The 7,274-nt window shown below is 53.7% G+C and overlaps 1 pseudogene; it reads left to right on the top strand.

Annotated features, from left to right (window-relative positions):
* Positions 1 to 215: 215 nt before the first annotated feature.
* LOC121153238 lies at positions 216 to 633 on the top strand (annotated as a pseudogene).
* The last annotated feature ends 6,641 nt before the right edge of the window (positions 634 to 7,274 follow it).

Below are 7,274 nucleotides of genomic sequence, written 5' to 3'. Positions count from 1 at the left end.
GAGTCAGGCTTTGTCTGTCTGGGGGCTAGCTTTCAGCAGGAGTCCCACTGGAAGTCCCCAGCCTTACAGGAAATGCGATGGGATGGGCTGACCTGATAGGGACCCTGAGAAAGGGGGCTCAGGCCAGGCAAAACCGTTGAGAGACCTGCGGTTGGCTCACCTGGCTGAAGGCGTTTTCCCTGTGCCACCCGCTGGGGACCTGTGGAGCTGGAAACATGTCAACGTGAGGCCCGTGAGTGCCCCCAGCTAGCTCCCAGCATGGCCTTGAAACTGACTTCATGTGGTGGATCAAGATGAAGTCGTCGGGGGGAGATTGCAAACTGCGAGCAGGTGTTTGAGAAGTCCCCGCTGCACATCAAGAACTTCTGCATCTGGCTGCACTATAACTCCTGCAGTATGGTATGCTGAACACGGCGGGCACCATCACGCAGCGCTACCATGACATGGGCACCCGGCACAGCACTCACACCTGCTGATCCAGATCATGAAGGTGGTGGAGATCGCGACCAGCAAGTGCTACCAGCTGGCTGCAGAGCAGTTCCATGACACCGAGATCCCCGCTGCCACACCGGCTGCTGAACGCCCAACTGAAGCCCCCGCTTTACCACCACGAGGGGCAACATCTTCTTCTAGGGTCCCTGCCCCTGGCACCCCAATAAAGCTGGGAACGCCAAAAAATTCCATCTGCCACACTCAAGCCTTTGGCAAACTCTTAGATTGTTTCTCCCCCTTTTTCTGGACAGGGTGACTGAAGTTTGAGGGGTCCATCCCACAGGAGCTACAGTCAGAACAGGTTAGCCCATGAGTGCTGCTGGGGGCCCTGCCCAGCCCAACCTCTCTCTGTGCTGTGCTGTCAGAGCTCGCCTGTGTGCAGGGTCGGGAGCAGCTTGAGGCCTCCCACACAGAGCCCCTTTCTCCTATGCCTGGCACAAAGCCTGCTCACAGGCTCCTATTCAGAGGCTGGGCTCATGCAGAAGGCAGCTGCAGGCCAGCAGGGTGACTTTGAGGCCTGCCTCCGTGGGTGAGGGAGTGAGGCTTCAGGGCCGCAAGCCCTGCTTTGGGCAAGGGGTGCAGGGCAGACCGGCAGGTGCTAATTCGGCACATTTACATGCACACACATACATGCAAGCACGCACACACACAAGGCAAGCAAGGTGTCCCCCAAGAAATGCAGGACCTGCTCACAAAAAGGGGTTCATAACTGGCCCCTTTCTTCAGGGGCCAGTTAGGGGCATTTAGGGTTTAGATCACATGGTCCAAACAGGCCAGCACCTCTGTGTCATCCAGGCCCCCCACTGGCTGAGAGCTCTCTCAGCACAGATGGAAGAGTCCACGTCCCCTGGACCAGCAGCTGATGCCGAGCCAGGCTGCTGCGGCTAAGGATCTGAACTTTGCATTGCATGAAATTGAGGTAACCACACGTGGCTGGGAGAACAGTACAGATCCATTGGCAAGGGGACATTGGGTCCAGAGAGCGATGTGTAGCTTGATCTCTTGGGATTCAGCACTCAGTGCCCGCCTTACTGCGTATGTAGTTGAATAGTAGCACTGAGTTGGCAGGGGGCCGTAATGGGGAGGAGGATCTAACTCCTAGCTCCTGCCTGGCAGCCACTTGCCCTGTGGAGGTCAGACTAATAAGGGCTTCCCGCTTCCAGCTTCTGGCTCCAGGAAGGAGGAGGCAGCGTCAGACTTGCTCTTCCTGGGGCTGAGCTGAGGCTGGCACCTGTCACCAGGCTGGACCTGTCGCTCAGTATACCTGGCTGAATCCTGTACGAGCCAGCGTTCCTGGAATGGCCCCGGAACCCATGAGAGCCAGGCTGGGCAAGGATGTGGCCAGGAGGAGGAAGCCCCTAGCCTAGCCCTTCTGCCTGCTGCATTCTCCCTCCAACCCAAGCCGGTGCCCACAAACCAGCTTTTCTTCTTCCCATACATGTCCCATGTCCTGTCCAGTAACAGTCTGCCTATTGTTCCCCCAAATGACAACTGTTTCACCCTAGTCCTAGGTTCCAGTACCCTCCTCAGATTTTACCTTGCCCCTTCCGGGAAGCCTGTGGCCCCTGCAGGTGTCTAAATGGAGCGCCAGGCATCGTGAAGAAGGAGAGGCTGGGGACCAGGCCAGCAGGTGAGGTGAAGGGGAACAACTCCTGACTACTTAGCTCTTCTGGTGCTATGTCAGCGGAGCTGCCTGGGCTCAGGGTCTGGGAACCAGCACAGACAAGCCTGTCCTCACTGCTCATGGATTCATTCAGATGCTGAGGCCCACTAGCCTCCTCCCTCGCTGACAATGGCCAAGGCAGGAGGGCCAGCCAGTGCTGGAGGAGCCAGCTGGTGAAGGTCATTGTCCCATAGCCCCTTGGTCTCAGGTGCACTAGGGGCATTCGCTACCCCTCTGTAGGAAGCAGGAAGGAGGAAACGCCAGTGCAGGGAAGAGGAGGCAGGTTGAAAGCCACCTTGAGATGCTCCCCACTCCCTCCACCCCCTCTTCCTCATCATCATCACCATCGTCATCCCCACCACTCCCATCACACTACGAGTGCCAAGTGTCACGTGTAGCCTGTCTTTGCATCACATCCTCCTGACAGTTCTCAGAGTAAGTGTGATGATCCCATTTTACAGATGGAGAAACTGAGAACTAGCAAAGGTTCCAATGTGTCTAAAGCCATGCAGCTGCTCCTTTAAAGAAGGAGAATATGAACCCCAAGCTGCCACTCAGGAGAGAGCAACAAGAGAGGGGGAAGATTGGTGGGTAGCCAAGAGGCGGGTAGGCAAGGAGGCGGGTATCTCCTCCACAGGCTGCTGTTGATAAGGGTGGCTCTGGTGCCAGGGTCAAGGACAAGGGCAAGAGGGAGGAAGGCAGTCGGAAGACCCCTATAAGACCAGCTGCTGTTGTTCCTCGATCTTTCTGTGCACGCCACTCTTGTGGAACCTTCTCCAGGCCTGCTTCGTCCCCTTGAAAAGCAATCTCCCTCACCAGGGGATTCGGGGCCTACTGGGCCACCTTCTGGTCTGTCTTCACTTAGATCCCGTTTCTCCCCTGTCTGCCAGCCGCCGGAGGGAGTCACGCCATGGAGGGCGTGGTTGGGGCTGAAGTCTTCATCTGCCCGCCTCCAAGCCAAGCAAAGAAAAATAGCCCTCTGCCAAGATCTTTCATCTCGTCATTTACTCTCACAGATGTTTTCTGCAACATAAACAAGAAGCAAAGAATGCTGGGGAGGAGAGGCAGGCGGGAGGAAAAGGAGGGGGGGTGAATGGATAGCTTTGAAACTGAGGGCAGGAAACTAGCCCCCAGCAGGGTCACCCCCCCCCCCCACCGCCCCCGCTGCCCTGGGATCATGGGCGACCCCAGGTCACTGCATCGGGCCAAGCTGTGGGTCACTGCACGGGGGAGTCTTTGAAAAGAAGGTTCTGGTGAAGCAGCCAAGCCCTGGAGTGGGTGGTCTACCCCAAAGCAGCTTCCCCTTGCCTGGGAGCCAGCACATGGAGAACAGCTGCTGGGTCCCCAACACTCATCCTGGAGCCGTGCCTTGCTGGGCACACACCTGCATACCTCTGGGTTCTCTGAAAGATCGATGGTAGTCTGGGACAGGGATGCCCAGCCTGCTGCTGGCACAGCTCCCAACATGATTGATGTGAGGCACAGGCATCATGTTGGAAATCTGAAACGGGTTGCACCAGGAAGAGAAGGCATCTTGGGCTGAAGGAAGGTAGAGGAACCGATCCTGCAGTGGACCAAGGAATCACTCCAGAAAACCAGAGTTCTCCAAGCTCAGCATTTGACTGGCTTCCTATGCACACCAGTAGCCCCTGGGACCAATAAGCCTTAGATTGCAAGCTCAGATGTCTTTGGGGCTGACAGTAACCCCAAGGAACAAAGCTGGCTGGAGCCTGTGGTGACACGGAGAAAGCAGACACATCCCCATGCGGCAGCCAAACTCGGCTTCAGTGGAGACTTAAAGGAACTCCAGAGTTTTGTCTAAAATCTCCTGTTCTTAGTTGTCACAATTCAAAACAAAATAAACATCATGGGAGCCCCTATGGGCAGGCTTTAGATCATGAATAAGGGGCTTGAGACATTTTGCAAAAAGTATCAGTTGAATGAGTGTAGGCAAACTTGGTGCTCACTCTTCCTGTTCTCAACAGAGGGGGCTTGTGAATAGAAGTGTGAAGAAGGCTCCAACAACAAGCTTGTGTTGGACATCTTCTGTGTCCCCCAGATGGAGCTCAAGAGTGGGCCAGAATCAAGATTCAAAGTACTTACTTGCAGCTGTCAAGTGTTTATCCTGTGGTTGGAGCCAGGAGAGGGCACAGGAAGAGAGGCTCCACCCCTTGACCGGGTTTGGTTGTGTGGTACAGGAGGTTCGAGAGAGAGAGGGGAGGCTCTTGGCAGAGCTTCCTAGAGCAGTGGCTGCTTGAGCCAAATCTTGGAAAATGGGTGGCATGTTCAGTTCTGAAACAGATTTCTCATCCAATCCTAGAGTGCATCAAGGATTCTGAGGGATTAGGAAACAAGGTCACAGAAAATTGGGTGGGTTAGAGGGCGCTGCTGCCTGGGAAGAGAGAGTGACTCCCACCATTCCTGCCACAGACTCGCCCCCGGCTTACCCTCCCCTACTGCCACCAAATCGTGTGTGAGGTTTCCAAGGGATGATTGGTGAGTGGGTAAGTGGAGTGGCAGATCACAGAGGAGGGGTGCTGTTAGGAAGGAGGAACGGGCAGACCTGGTGCTCAGTAATATTTAGAATAAAAGAGGGTGGACCCAAGTCTCACAGGGATCCATGAGGCCGTCTACGCACCCAGGGTTGCCTGCAAATGGCAGGAAGAGACTTCAGAGGAAACCCACTCTGGGATTCCTGCGCAGGTGCCGGCCCAACACCGTGCAGGAAGTTGTGATGACTCCCAGCTCACGGACCAGGAGACAGGCTGTGGCAAAAGGCTCCTGGACAGGATCAGTGACCATCACCCACTCTGGGACCGCTGATGCCTTCACAGGCCCTCGGGGCTCATGACACCCAATGGAAGTGACTTGTCTGAGAGGCTGCATGGCAGGAAGGAGATAGGATCGCCTGACCCCCAAAACCCAGGGAAATCTGCATTTCTAAAGATTCTCCAAGGTCACCTGAAGGGGAGTGCTGCCATTGACTGGGTGAGCTCCAGCAGGCAGCCACCACCATGGCTGATGAGCAGTTGGTATGCTGGAGGGGCAGTGTGTGCACATGACTCATGACATCAGGCGTGGAGATTCCACAGAGATCCTCGCAGTCCCCATGGCCTCCCTTCCAGACACCGCTGCAGACTCTGGCTCCAACACCTCTAGGGAGAGCAAACTCCATTCTCTGGGCCTCTCATCCATCACAGAGTCCAGGTTCTTTTGGGCCTTATCCTTCCTAGCATGATGATGGCATTCCACAGGAAGCAGACCTGTAGTGACACCTACAAGGACAATAACCCCTCCTCTGGCACTCCTTTTGTCAGTTAGGGTCGCACCACCTTTTCCATAGTTATCTGGGTTGACTTACATCAGGTTTGCTGTCTACAGCTCCCCACCCACCAGCTCCCATTCCCCCATCCTGGATGTATGTAGTTCTATTTGGTCCTGGGGTTCCAGATGTATGTTTAATCCTGTCATAATTCATCCCGTGACATTTAGCCACCATTAATGCAAACTCTCAGGATCTTTGGTGACTCTTCTTCTGTTGTGCAAGGACTGAGCAGCTCCTTCTAACAGCCAGTGTGTAAGTCTGGCCTCTGATGGTTCGTCCCAGTCTTTGGTAGACTGTTGACCTGGGAAGGTCTTAGAAGAGGGGCTGCTGACAACCCATATGGGCACTGGTTCAAGTCCCAGCTGTTTCTCTTCCCATCCGGCTCCCTGTTATTGCACCTGGGAAGGCAGCAGAAGATGGCTCAGGTAGTGGTGCCCATGAACCCATGTGAGAGACCCAGGTGGAGTTGAGGCTTCTGACTTTGACTTGGTCCAGCCATCTGGGGAGTGAACCAACAGATGGATGATAAACTCTTTCTCCCCACCCCCACCATGTCTCTTTCTTTCAGATTAAAAATACATTAAAAAAATAAGAAGGAAAGGCCAAGAGAAGATTCTGGAAACCTGATGAGACCTCTACCCAGCTGACACCACCTGTCTAGTGGTGGTTTTAGGGTAAGTCCCTAACATATCTCCAGCTCCTTCAATTATGTTGTTTTGCAGCCTTTATTTTCCATAAGAGCACTATCTCCCACACTCGGCTCCAGGAGGCTGGCCTTGTCAGTGGCATTGCTGGACACTCTTGGCCTCCGGATTCAATTGAGTTCAGCTCCTGGAAAGTAATGAGAGGAGGGAAGGATAGAACAAGATTGGGGTGTTCTTTTCCTCTGTGTCCACTCTCCTGGGTCCTTCCTGGCTGTGTTTTTCTATTGTTCTTCTATTCAAGGTACTGGAAGTCCTACTGGGTGGCTCCCTCCCGCAGCCTCTTCTCTCCTGCCTCTTTCCTCTTGCCCTGTGGCTTCTCCACCCCGCTGTCCTTGGCATGTATCACCAAGTCTTTTCAGTTTCCCTTTGCCTTGCCCATTCTTCTTAAGTAGACCCATTTCTAAATTTTCAATTACCCATTGGAGTGTAGCAGCTTTCCCCTGCCAGGGCGTTGATGGATGCTCTCACATTTTGAGTCAACAGTGTTCAGGCTGGAGTCACTGCAAGTGTCCGTGAGAAGGGTGGAGGGCCTAAGTGCACAGGATTGGAGGCCTAGCTGACAAAGGTGGAATTCATCTCCACCCCTGTCTAGCCAGGACTATTTAACTTCTCTGAGCCTCCACATTCTCTTCTGTAAAAAGAGAGTAGTGGTGCCTGCTTACAAGTTCATGGTCAGGATTTGATGAGATCATAGTTACAAAGTGCTAAGTTTAGCATCAGGTGCATTATAAGCACTTAACATGTGAGTTATTATAGATTATTATTATGATAGTAATTATTATTAAGAGATGTTTTTCTTGCCCAATCACTGAAAGTGTTTCTTTGGTACTAGCATTAAGCCAAAAGATTTTATTATTTAAGGCAACCAACCCATTGGTTGCAGTGGCCAGGGTTGGGCCAGGCCACGGCCGGAATTCAAAAATAGAATCCAGGTCTTGTACATGGATGGAAAGGGCCCAAGCACTTGAGCCATCTTCTGCTGCCTTCCCAGGTGCAGCAGCAGGGAGCTGGATCACAACTGAGCAGTAGGACTCAAGCTAGCACTTTAGCATGGAATGCCAGTGTTGCAGGCAGCAGCTTAAACCTCTGC

This window comes from Ochotona curzoniae, unplaced genomic scaffold, assembly GCF_017591425.1.
Source record: "Ochotona curzoniae isolate NIBS_2020 unplaced genomic scaffold, NIBS_Ocur_1.0 contig_2688, whole genome shotgun sequence".
NCBI classification, from domain to species: domain Eukaryota; kingdom Metazoa; phylum Chordata; class Mammalia; order Lagomorpha; family Ochotonidae; genus Ochotona; species Ochotona curzoniae.
Note: the sequence above shows the minus strand (reverse complement) of the source record. Positions and strands in the feature narration are given on the sequence as shown.